Source organism: Halyomorpha halys, unplaced genomic scaffold, assembly GCF_000696795.3.
Source record: "Halyomorpha halys isolate HHAL.00 unplaced genomic scaffold, Hhal_1.1 Scaffold1739.1, whole genome shotgun sequence".
NCBI lineage: Eukaryota > Metazoa > Arthropoda > Insecta > Hemiptera > Pentatomidae > Halyomorpha > Halyomorpha halys.
The window spans coordinates 93,683-106,479 of record NW_027111325.1 but is presented as its reverse complement, the minus strand read 5'-3'; the positions used below and the strand labels follow the sequence as shown (position 1 = coordinate 106,479).

Here is a 12,797-nt window from a genome sequence, read left to right as displayed (position 1 = left end):
ATATATAAAGTACTAATATATAGTATAAAAAATAGGGAAATCAAGCTTAAAAAAAGTCTGAAAACAAATAAAATACCAAATACAACTTATTAAGCAGTTAAAGAAGGTTTTTAAAAAAAAGGCAATAATTATATTGCAATAGTTAATTTAATTTTCCTCGATCATCTTTCCTATCAATACATTTGCAAACGAAATACATCTTAAAGTTTTCATATACAAATCATCGTCTATTGTTATATAGGGAGATGGTCAGGGTTGCGGTCAAAGGAGAAATAAAAATAGTTTACAACTATTTATTTTCCAACGTTTCGCCCCACTTTGCAGGGCTTCATCGTCTATTGTGTTGCAAAATCGAATTGTATGGAGGAAGATGTCGTTCCATGTCCACCGATTATATTTCGTGCTTTAAAACTATAAAATCTCCAGAACTAAGCTCATAAACTTAACGTAATATTAAATGTTTGCTTTAGGCTTCTCAGAAAATAATTTAAAACTATCTATGTTCTAATTTTAATTAATAAAAGTTTTATATTCTATTTTATCTAAAAATATTATAAGAGAAATATGTAAAATGAAATTTGTTTATAGCAGTTAAAATATCACAAATTGGTTCTAGGAATTTTAAACACGTACCTAAATAGGTATCGAAAAAAATATGTGGAAACCTAAAAATCCCAATCCTCGTTACTATTCTAAGAAAATCCTATTTCCTATTCAGAGAGGTCAGTTTTACTAAAGTGTTTAGGAAAAGGTTGAACTTCAGAAAAACTTCCTAGACTTAAGGTCTAGGTTGATAAATCCAGTAAAAATTGTTGTGAATTTTTTTATTAGCTCCCCCCTCTCATTAAGTTATAGCAGCATTGTTACTGTTCAAGTTATTGTTCTATATTAATAATAAATACTATTTGAAAATCTATGTCTGAAAGAAGAATGGCTTTAAGTAATAGGAAATTATTTCTTTCTCTCTAAGGAATTACATAATGATGCTTTAGAGACCGTTCTAACATAATCGCTAGATTCTCTTCCATAGCTGTAAAATGAACCTTACCCGTTTGTAAATAGCTGCTACTTCTTTAAAATTCCTTATTTAAATAATATGTGATTAAGTAATAAATTTGAAGAAATTTCGTTTTAGTATGTCATAATAAAGTATTTAATTAAAAAAGAATTAAAAAATTATTGGTTGCATTATATAAGTTCAATAAGTATCATTATAAAAAATCGATTTGTGATAACATGGCTATTTTAGTTGATTCTTGATGTTACATGTTTTGCAAATAGCACGAAATATTTAGTTTCCACGCTACGATATTATTGGATTTGTAAAGCGAAACATGTTCGTTTGTTTTCCTCTATGAACGACATATTACGGATGTGATGAATAAACCTAACTTCTCATTTCCTTTCAGTTCTTCTTCTTGTTGGTCGTCGCCTGCGCCTTGGCCATGCCTGCTCCTCAAGAGGTCATTAGGCAGAAGAAGCAGGTTCTACTCGCCGACCTTCCCTACGTCTACTCTCCATGGGTCGCTCCCGTTGCCTACTATGATTACGTCTTCTAAATCTTTTGATAATTATCAATATACCACATGATGATACTTGTGATAAAATAAACCTGTTGTTTCTATATATATTCTCATTTCTTCATATTATGTAACATATTTTTATTAATATTTCGGAAGAATATCTTTAAAATTAGTAATAACTTCAAAAAATTGGGAACATTTACAGTTGATACATATACGTACAACTGGCACATATTTGCTCAAGACCTATAAATTTCAATTCACATAAATTTTATTACTTTATCTAAGTAATAAAAATAATTTTTCCATTAAAAAAAACCTAATAAATTTAATCAATTAAAAACTACTTATTTATATCAACCAAATTGAAAAAAAATCTACATATAGGATACTTGAACACTTCTTCATTAAATTGCAGCGTCAGTTCAATTCACTCCTTGTTAATTAAAATATAATATAATTTATTAATTATTAATTACACGCCTTTGTAGTCGTTTAATTGATGAATTTGATTATGAATTAATTATATCGTTGCCTTCTCTGTTTATTATAATTCGCTAATTGGTTTTCGCACGCTAATTAATGAACTGAACAACTGAATATTTTACAGTATAAGATTTACTTTTGTTTTAAAACTAAATATTAAGTCAACATTGAAATGTAATTCTTACAAACTTGAAAACCATAGCTTACGGCTAAGTTACTTCATCTCTAGAGGAAACTGATAGATCAATAGAAGATATTTAGAAAAGACGGTGAGAGGGAATGGTAATGATGTAACTTGTGATGGGATAGAAAACAATTAACAATTTTTATGAATGGGTGTAGTAGTAAGAAGGAGTAGAGTATTCTAGGAAATATATGTATGTATATATATTGTTGACCGTAAAACTTAAATATAAGAAGATATTCAGGGTTGTGGTCACAAAACGAACAAATAGTTATAAACTATCTTCTATTCCAGGAAATATTTGTGACTCCTTGGGAATTGGACCTATAATGTGTTACATATAAAATAGTTGGACAAGTTGTCCAATCCATGTCATAATGCGTTGCAATGACCTTGTTAGAAAAGGCTATATCGGGGAATTGTTAATCCTCCTTCCCAGAATAATTGCATTTTATCGTCGGATAAATTGCCTCAGATTAAGGATCCAATTTTAGGCGGTCTCATTACTCTATAATAAATGTTAGCCTGTATTTCGGATCTTAGACGCTTATCTGGCTAAGATTAAACTTAGTAAGTTGCACTAAGTGCTCCATCACAGTAAGAATAATTCCCTGTATAAGTCAGTTAGAGCTAAGGGCCTCCGGCTTGTCAGTGATTTATTAGTCAGAATTAATTAAAGGCTGTTTCTGCAGGTGGAAACAACACCCAAAAGCTTTTCATTGTTCGGGGAACTGAGGAGTTTGATTAATTGAAAGGCCTCTAGAAATTTTAAAGGATTTCAATTATCGAAAGATTGGTAATAAAAAGAGAAAAATTATTTTTTTTAAACCATCATCTCGGGTTCGGTAGAATAGCACTTTTTTTTATGTTTCTCAATCCACATTGGACGAGTTGTGTGGCCGCTATATCATTAACAACGCTCGTCAAATATACTTGTGTGAATATTTGCACACACACACACACACACAGTTCAAAAAAAAAAAAAACGTGCTGTTCATTTTATATATAATACATTTTCACATGTTTTCTATTCCTTCGTGCACAGCCCGAACATTTATCTTTTATAAATCATATCGAGTTAGTGAAGAACTATAGCAAAAAATATATATAGCGATATGTTCTAGCAAATGTATATATTTGTATATAGTAGAAATGTTAGAACAATAAGTTTTTTTATCCATGTATCGTTAACGCCGTTAATCTTGATAAGTATGAAAGAGGCGTTTATACTCTGAATATGTATGACTAACCAGTAAGTTACAGACTGAAGTAGATTAGCATAAAATATAAAGTTCCAATATACTTAGCAAGTTTCACTGCTTCTAAGTTCTCAATCGTGGATGTAACTCTTAGGCCTCAATTTCATAGGCTTGCTTCCATTGCTGAACTATACTATGGAAGTATCTCAGATTCACTTTTTTTTTTTTAATTGGTCCATCGACCTGTCATGCAACAGGTGGGTCTGACGGACCAAATTACAATTATTTGTCAACTTATATATCAAATTATATGTTCTCAATATGAAGTAAGTGTTTCATATTGAGAACATATTACTGCACTTTAGGTTAATTTATACATTTTTTTTTTCATTTTATTTAATTATTTCCCTTTCGATTTATTTTAGTTTACGTTTCTTTTTCATTTAAATATGATATGTATAGTTAAAAATAGCACTAGTATATTTTCCTCTTTAGTGTGGTAGGTTATATATTACTTGACAATAAAACATTTGTTTAAAAAAATTTCAAATTTTTTGAATTTATTCAGAAAATGAATAAAATTATATTAGAATAAAACATTTTGCACATTAACGTTTTAGACACTAAGGGACTAATTTTTTTTCTATATGCCTCTCGGATTGTAGTCAACTTTTTGTTCAAGCATAAACCACTTTGCTAACTTGTTAGATCCAGATCAATTTCATCAGATTTGGATAAGTTCTGAACAAGATTATTTATCCGATTTTAATTAGCAAACATATTATCCTATATTTCGGCTTACATTCCGTTTTCAGGAACACTAAAAGTTAAAAAATATATTAGTATATATTGTTGCTATGTACTTATATGATACTAATCTCTAAAAATTTTTTGATAGTTAGAAATTCACATTTAATATATCACTAACAACAAGGTAGGACACCTTAAATAAACTGTGGATGCCGGCAAGGAACTCGGCAATAAAATATATTGAACATCAAAAGAAGGAGCTGACCTAACACCTCCCCCCTAATGGGACCCTAGGTAAGGAGGTGGAGCTGGGATTGACCAATGAGAAGGCAAGGATCGGAAGGACACACCCTCGAAAAATAATAATATCATAATATTAATCTTCACCACAATTACAAATTTTTGATGAACTCTAATGAAAAATAATAATTGTTATATTATATAATTGTTGAAATTAGTAATTAACTCATATGTGAAAAAATAGCTCTATTTACACTTACATACTTACATTTATAATCTACAATTAAAACATTCAATAAAGTAAAAATTTGCAAAAATTCGTGTATGTATTGAATTTAATAAAGCATTTGCACATTCTAGAATCGACTTGAATTCTATTGTGGAGTACGTTATAAAAGAGTTTAAAGGTGACTGTGATTATTAGGACTTATGATGGTTATTTAACAGTTTTTTAAAATTCAAAATTTGTGTTAAATTTTTTGTTTTGGTAATATTATCTATGGATATTTTATTTTTCTATAAAATTCAATACGTATAATTTAAATTATTTAAGTTAAAAGAAATTTAATTACTATAAATGTAGAATTTTAATTTGTCAATAATATTCCCATAATGCATGTTTACTCTTTTTTTTATACATCTATACTTCAAATACTCGTCCCGTAGATATTATTTTTGAACAATAAATGATTAATATTCAAATATAGTTACCAATAAAAAAATCATAGAAAAAGAATAATTCATAGTAAATTAAATTTAAAAAAGAAAAAAGGTTGTATAAAAATGACATAATAACTATTATGAAGCTCTACTGATTTCTTTGCTTGGTTTGTTGTTTTCAGATATCTATAATATTTAGCTATTCAGTATCTTTACAGCTTACCAAGAAATTAAGAATCCCATTTCTACATGTTTATTAATTTTTTAATTATTTTTTTAATTTCTTAAGAATCCCATGTCTACATGTTCTACATAGTTACATTTACTTCGCGATATAACTTTTATCCTTATTACATTACAATTTCAGTAGCGGAAAAATCAAATTCCATTTATCGATTAATTTTAGTTAGTAATAATCATAACCAGAGTCCGTTAAAAAATTATCTGTGGCTTTAAAAAATGATAGTTGCTCGTAATAAGGAATAATCCTTCTTAATGAATATTAACGACTGTCCTGGAACTCGTTAATGAACAGCTAATGAAGGTTTTTAATTGCTATTTATGTTATAATGCCTTTCTTATGTCCCTTTACTTATCAAGGTGTTTCCCTTACTTTAAAATAATTGAAAAGTAATTAACTTATTCTTTTAAATTGATATTTTGAATAAAAAATACTCAACAATATATGTTATACAAAAAAAGATTTGTGTAAATTAATGTAAAATCTTAATTGTCAAATATGCAAAGTTCAATGGTATTCTTTAAAGTCTAATCTGATTTTATCAATAATTTATCTCATTCCCAATATGAGTGATAAATTAAAAATTAATTATGTGACACTTTTTAAATTCTATCAAAAAATATTATTTAAAATCAATTAATTAATTTTTTTTAATTTCTTTAATGTTTTAATTTACTAAAACATCTCAAAATAATGGTATTAGAAAACCCTCAGATTTTTTGGCCTCAGGTTATTTCCGCATATGCAATATAGTCTTGGCCTTCACTAAAAAATTGAAACGTACACAATTTGTTAGCTGTGCTATCAAGAGAATTCCACAGTTAAGTAATTTTTTTTTTTATACATAAGTTAGTAATACCATGGTACCATGGTAGTATGTGATTTTTCAATTCATTATAAACTCGTGCATTTATAGTTATTTTGATAGACTGTATTAAATTTATTTTAATTTCTTATTCTTGCCTAGTTCATGGGAAATTGGGTCTATAATGTACTGAGGAAAAATTAATTGGACCAGAAAATAACAGAAAGGTTTACTAACTATTAAAAAAAAATCCGAAACAGATCTATGTAGAATTGCCTTAAATATGTTAGCACTTAATATAAAAGTTCGGTTTATTTCGTTCATTCCATTAATTGTTGCTAACTCCTTACAATCATAACAAATAAACATAAGTGCTAGAGGTAATTCACGTGACACGACGGTCGTTGCCGTAGGGTGTGTCTCTTTATGCCCCGCCTGCAGACCTTGTGTTTTTTCGTATAAAAGACTTGGCGAGTTCCTTAATAAGCATCAGTTCTACTGCAGCAGTGAACAGATACTTACCAAAATGGTCTCCATCAAATTCCTTGTAAGTATTAGCTTTATCTTTACTGACTTTCTGCTCTGTTGTGAGTTGTTTTCCTGATTCACTCTTTGTTTGCTAGTTCTTCTTCGCCCTCGCCATGGCCTGTGTCTTCGCCGCTGAAGAGCTGACAAGAACCAAGAAGCAGGTCCTCCTCGGCGGATACCCTTACGCCTACACCGCTCCTTTGGCTTACTCCGCATATTCTGCTCCTCTCGCCTACAGCTACAGCTACTGGGGCTAGGAATCTTCTTCAGTCCATCCACTTTATGTTCCTTTGGCGTATTACCACAATAAATTGTCCATTATTTTTTTTAAAATCGTTTGTTTATTATTATTTATTTCCTTAACTTCGTATTAACAGTGAATCCTGTCCTCGTTACCTTCACATGCATCTTTACTTTTAACATAAGAAAAATTTAATATGGCAAAATAAATAGCTCAATAATTACATAAATTTATAAAATTCCTATTAAAACTTTAATTTTGCCTTTTTCTTTCTTTTCTTTTTTTTATTAAATTATAATAACTACTATAATTAAATATAAAGAGTATCATAAATCGAATAAAATCCTTTTTTTATTATTAATTATTTCCATAACTTTGTAATAATTGTGTACTGTTATACTGTGGCAGGTTAGTTTGTTTATTATTATTCATTTCACTAGTTCTATAAGAGTTGTCAGTTATACTTGTTCTTACTGATTCTGTTTTTCTATAGCTTCGTCGATGTCTTGTTTTGCCTTTAGTTGAATGTTCAGGTCTAGTTTTGTTCCAAGTCGTATTCAAATCTGTTCCAGTCAACTCTGTAATCAATGAAGCAGTGGAGGGCTTAGGCATGAAGCTTGAATTAAAAAAAAATAGAACTGAACTATGATCTGATCCAATAATTTAAAACCTTTTTGCAGTCTGTTCTGCCCAGGTTATTAATTTTAATCAAATTACCCTATGAAACAATAAAACAATAGGGCATTATAATAATTTATTAATAAGCTTACTTTGGCTTATGTATAATTACTAAATGTCTAATCTGAAAAGTTTCCGACCGCAACATGAAGATGGCTCCACTCGTTAATAAAAGCATGTGAATTTCGTTGCTCATCTGCTGACAGTTACCAACCAATGTTTCAACCATTTTGGACGCGCAGTGGTTATGTAACAGTAAAAATCGAGTATCGATTTGTCATTAAATATTTGTTTTTGAAAGGCAATACGCCTGTACGTATTCTGTTTATGATAACTCTGCACCGTCAGTTACAACAGTGAAATTTTGGGCAGCTGAATTTAAACGTGGCCTTAAAGCTTGCGAGACGATGAACGTTCGGGACGTCCAAAAACTGCAACTACCGGCAAAAACATTGCCAATGTTCACCAAATTTGCCGAATTAAAGTGATAGAGATAGCGGAGATTATGAACATGTCAAAAGAACGTTTCTGTCACATATTAAATCAACATTTAGATATGAGAAAGCTGTCCGCACGTTAGGAACCGCGTTTTCTCAAGTTAGGCCAAAAATGTGTTCGAATGAACATTTCCAAAACTCTGTTGGCGTAGTTAAGGCACAATAAGTCAGAGTTTTGCGCCAATTTTTTACTTTAGATGAAACGTGAATACACCATTATACGCCCGAAACAAAAATACAGTCCAAACAGTGAAAAGGGGAACCGGCTCCAAAAACAGCAAAAACTGTTTTCTCCGCTGGGAAAGTGATTCGCGACTATTTTTGGGATAGTCGTGGAATTATTTTAATGGAATATCATCAAAAACGAAAACCTTTTACAGAAGCATACTACGCACCATTTATTGACAAGCTGAAGGCAGTACCTGCGGAAAATCGATCACATTTGCAGAAAAAGAAAATCCTGTGTCACTAAGACAACTCACCTTCTCACATCTCAGCGGTTACCATGGTGAAAATCCACGGTTTACGGTGTGAACTGCTTGACCATCCGCCTTACCAGATCTAGCCCCAAGCGACTTCTTTTTGCTCTCTCATCTAAAAATTGCGCTTGGATGACAGAGATTTCCATCAAATGAAGAGGCAATCGCCTTCATGTACAATTATTTTGCACAGAAGACCGAGTACTTGTTAGACAGGTTACAGAGATAGATTGGGAGCATCGCTGGGAGAAGTGTGTAGTGTTACAAGGAAAGCAAAAAATATTAGAATTTCAGGCCTTTTTAATTAAACACTACTGTTACTTTCTTATCATACAGTATTTTTACACTCAGGTCAGGTCATATAATTAATTTTTTCAAACTTGATTTTGTTTTAAATTCTTATTTCCTTTATTATTAAAATACTCATCAAAGTTCAAGTATTATAAATGGTAACAAAAAATTATCTATACTTTTCCATAAATTAATTTTGTTTAAAATCTCTACACAGTGTTGGTTCAAACTTCTTGTCTCAGTTTTAAAATTTACGGTATAATTAATATTTTCTGATATATAAATTGACTGAAGTATTTTTCTTCTGAACGTTTTATTTTCTGTATATAAAATTATTGTATTGACAAAGTCGATTTCGTGTTGGTTTTTAGTTGCACTAATGCTACTTTAATGGGACCCTACTATTTGTTTCTTATATCATTGCTATCTTGATATTTTATTAGTAATAATTTTGTTTGTTAAAAATTTATGTATAATTAAAGCTGTTATTAATAGACTGTCCTCAAGGATGGCCGAATTGGCCGAAACGTTGGACTTTTAAAGAACTAAAAAAGAGTCTTTAGAGAATTATTTGGATACAAATTGTTTTGTTTAAACAATAATAATCAGAAGGTAAAATTTATGTATATACTTATATTTTATGACAAAATTAGTTGTATAGTGAGATATTAAGTAATTAAAACAAAGAAATATCTAATATCATAACTAAAATTAACAACTACAGAATATGATTGATTGTTAATAAAGCGGTTTAACAGTTAGACACAAATATCTTCACAGGAGTTCAAGTTAAATTGTTAAAAAAGATCTGTAAAGAAAATTGAAAATTTAAGCGTAAAACCTATTGGTTATCAATGCCTGTATTTTATTTATTTGTGAATATATTTATGTTTTGAAAATGAATAAAAATTAAATTTTATATATTCCAAATCCACTTTGGTCAAAAATGATATATCATTATTCAGATATATTTGTTAACTTCTCAAAGCTGTTGACATTTTTATATTCATTTAGAGTGGCTAAGTAAAAATTGGTACAGAGCGGTACCAAATAGGTTTGAGTGAATATTCTTGGGGAGAAATTAATTTTTATTCAATGCAGAAAGGTAACTAATAACTGTATGATGTGCGAAGCTCTATAGAATGATCACATAATACTGTTTAGATTTAATTATAGTAGTAATTAGAATTTAATAAAAAAAAACAACATAAAATTCTAATTTTAATAAGAATATATAAATGTGTGTTTGTGATGAATTAATTATTGTGACATTTTAAATTTTTCTTATGTTTACAGTTGATAATGATGTATTGTTTCCTTACTAATGGTTATACGTGATGGAAACGAGGACAGGATTCACTATTACTACGATGTGAGGGAAATAAATAATAATAAACAAACGATTTTTAAAAAAATAACAGAAAATTTATTGTGGTATTACGCCAAAAGGAACATGAAGTGGATGGACTAAAGAAGATTTCTAACCCCAGTAGCTGTAGCTGTAGGCGAGAGGAGCAGAGTAAGCGGAGTAAGCCAATGGTGCGGTGTAGGCGTAAGGGTATCCGCCGAGGAGGACCTGCTTCTTGGTTCTTGTCAGTTCTTCAGTGGCGAAGACACAGGCCATGGCGAGGGCGAAGAAGAACTAGCAAACAAAGAGTGATTCAGAAAAACAACTCACAACAGAGCAGAAAGTCAGTAATGATAAAGCTAATACTTACAAGGAATTTGATGGAGACCATTTTGCTAAGTATCTGTTCACTGCTGCAGTAGAACTGATGCTTATTAAGGAACCCGTCAAGTCTTTTATACGAAAAGACACAAGGTCTCCAGGCGGAGCATAATCAGACACACCCTACGGTAACGATCGTCGTGTCACGTGAATTACCTCTAGCATTTATGTTGTTTGTTTTGATTATAAGGAGTTGATTTATAAATAAATTCATTAAAAAACCTTGGATTAGTAAGATATTTCATGTCTGTTTAGTTTTGAACAGTAACTTGTTAATTAAATTTGATCAGAAGAGCCATCTTATTAATCCTTTACCCACTTTTTCATGACTTCCTCGTGAACAGCTCTAACGATTATGGCTAAATTCAGCCAATCAATATATAATTAATTAGTACTTGGTATCAGCAAGGTTTTCTCTTCATTGAAGTAATCTAATGAAGTTTTGGTAAATTTTGAAATCATATTCATTAGTACCTTTAATTTTGTCAATTTGAAATAGCCAGTTTTCATTGTTAGTAATATTAAAAAATATAAATACATACAGAATAGTTATTCATCAAATTCTTTATTACCAAAGGAGTAAAAAGAAAAATCGAAGACAGAAATCAGAAAAATCTCTTTATCTCTTTAATTCGTATTCTTATGTACACGGTATCTTTTGTTGTATTCTTGGGAAGACGTTGATATTTGTTATTTTCATTTCCACAATTGCACCATATTTTTTGTTTTCAGCTTTAATAATTACCAAGCCTTTAGTCACTATTTTCTATCAACGTTTCTCATCTTGTGAATTGTATCAAAGCCCCGCATCTTTTAATATTACTATCATTAATTTAAATTTAAAAATTTAGCCTATTTGCTGTTATTTTTTTTTTTAATTCTGTGGAATACTTATGGAATATATTTTTTCTCCTGGAGCTAATAAAAAGAAAAGAATGAATTGCATATCAAAATAAATATAAATACATGACTTTATACAACATAACACCAGTTACAATAATATGCATATACATAATGCAGCCAACTTATATTATTAAGAAAATCTGTTCCGCTAGCACCCATGAAGTGTCAGGAGTTCAGTTCTTTGTAAGGAAATACTAGACCAACGGTTGTGCAAGTAGGTGATTTGGTTAGAATCACGCTAGTCCGCCAGATGTTTACCCAATTAAGGGTACCCATTTTATAAGCCTGGGTGGACTCCAGGAGGGCTCTAGAACCCACAGGACTCTCGGCTACAGTTTAACAGAAAACAATTTTCTACCCAGCCGGATTCGAACCCAGGTCCTTGGAGTAATATCGTGCCTAACCACGTTGCGACCATGCTCCCATGATATTTAAAAAAAAAAAATTTTCAACAGAATATATTCCGAGATAATTATCATTTATTTTTACCTATTTTAATCTAATAATGAATCTTTCCTTTACATAAAAATTATCTCACATACATAATTACATTATCACAGAACATTAAACGAAGATGGTAATTACATCAACAAAGGGTCATTGACATGTAAATTTATGTATTCAAATACATAACCTTAATTTCTTACTAGAGTGGGAGTGTACTTTGCAGAGAGAGGATTTTTATTTTATTGCAGATAAATGAGAGCGTAGGAGTTCAACATGTTACATTATTTAATTATGGGATTCCCTAGATGTTATAATGGACATATTATATATCTTTTAATTAATCCTTATATTGCTCACTAGGAGTATATCACATATGCGGAAAATACCCTACCAATTAGGTTGGCACACCGATTGCTAAAAAATAAAAATATTTAAGTTTTTTCAAACGGGTATCTTTGCAACGTAGAACCTAAAAAAAGGGTCCCTGACTTTTCTGCGAGACTATCTTGCAAACATTTTTTTTTTAATTTAGAGTCTAAGCTACAGGACACCCCAAGATGATAGAAGGACACCCTCGAAAGTAGACATTACCATCCACCGATACACAGATTTTCTTTTTTTTTTAGGCTTGGTATAATGATTCCCAAACAAGTTTTTATTGTTTTTTTTTATTCACTGATATTATAAATATATAATTCATTTAATTTATAAACTATTTTGTAATGATTTAAACCATTTTCTCTTCTACTGTAACGAAATATGATCGCTCATATCGTTTTACATATTATTTCAAAATAGCATTCTCTTCCAATAGTGATGTACCAAGATATATCATCATTGGCACTAAATTGTTTAAAAAAGAATTTTTTTAGTCATTTGGTGCATAAAATTTGCAATTTTCAGAGTAATCATATAT

At 30.1% G+C, this 12,797-nt stretch overlaps 3 long non-coding RNA genes across 5 annotated transcripts in view; 2 read left to right on the top strand and 1 right to left on the bottom strand.

The window, feature by feature from the left end:
• Positions 1-1,628, top strand: part of LOC106690480 (uncharacterized) — a 33,272-nt gene extending 31,644 nt beyond the window's left edge. For all 3 annotated transcript variants that reach the window (XR_010843934.1, XR_010843935.1, XR_010843933.1), the window contains one exon: positions 1,410-1,628. This is a non-coding gene — a long non-coding RNA (uncharacterized lncRNA). The remainder of the gene's footprint in view (positions 1-1,409) is intronic.
• A 4,742-nt stretch (positions 1,629-6,370) lies between these two features.
• LOC106690483 (uncharacterized) lies at positions 6,371-6,949 on the top strand. Its single transcript, XR_001344620.2, has 2 exons — positions 6,371-6,635; positions 6,712-6,949. It is a non-coding gene; the product is annotated as an uncharacterized lncRNA (long non-coding RNA).
• A 3,255-nt stretch (positions 6,950-10,204) lies between these two features.
• LOC106690484 (uncharacterized) lies at positions 10,205-12,400 on the bottom strand. Its single transcript, XR_001344621.2, has 2 exons — positions 10,521-12,400; positions 10,205-10,444 (listed from the first exon to the last, which is right to left on the bottom strand). It is a non-coding gene; the product is annotated as an uncharacterized lncRNA (long non-coding RNA).
• Positions 12,401-12,797: the final 397 nt, after the last annotated feature.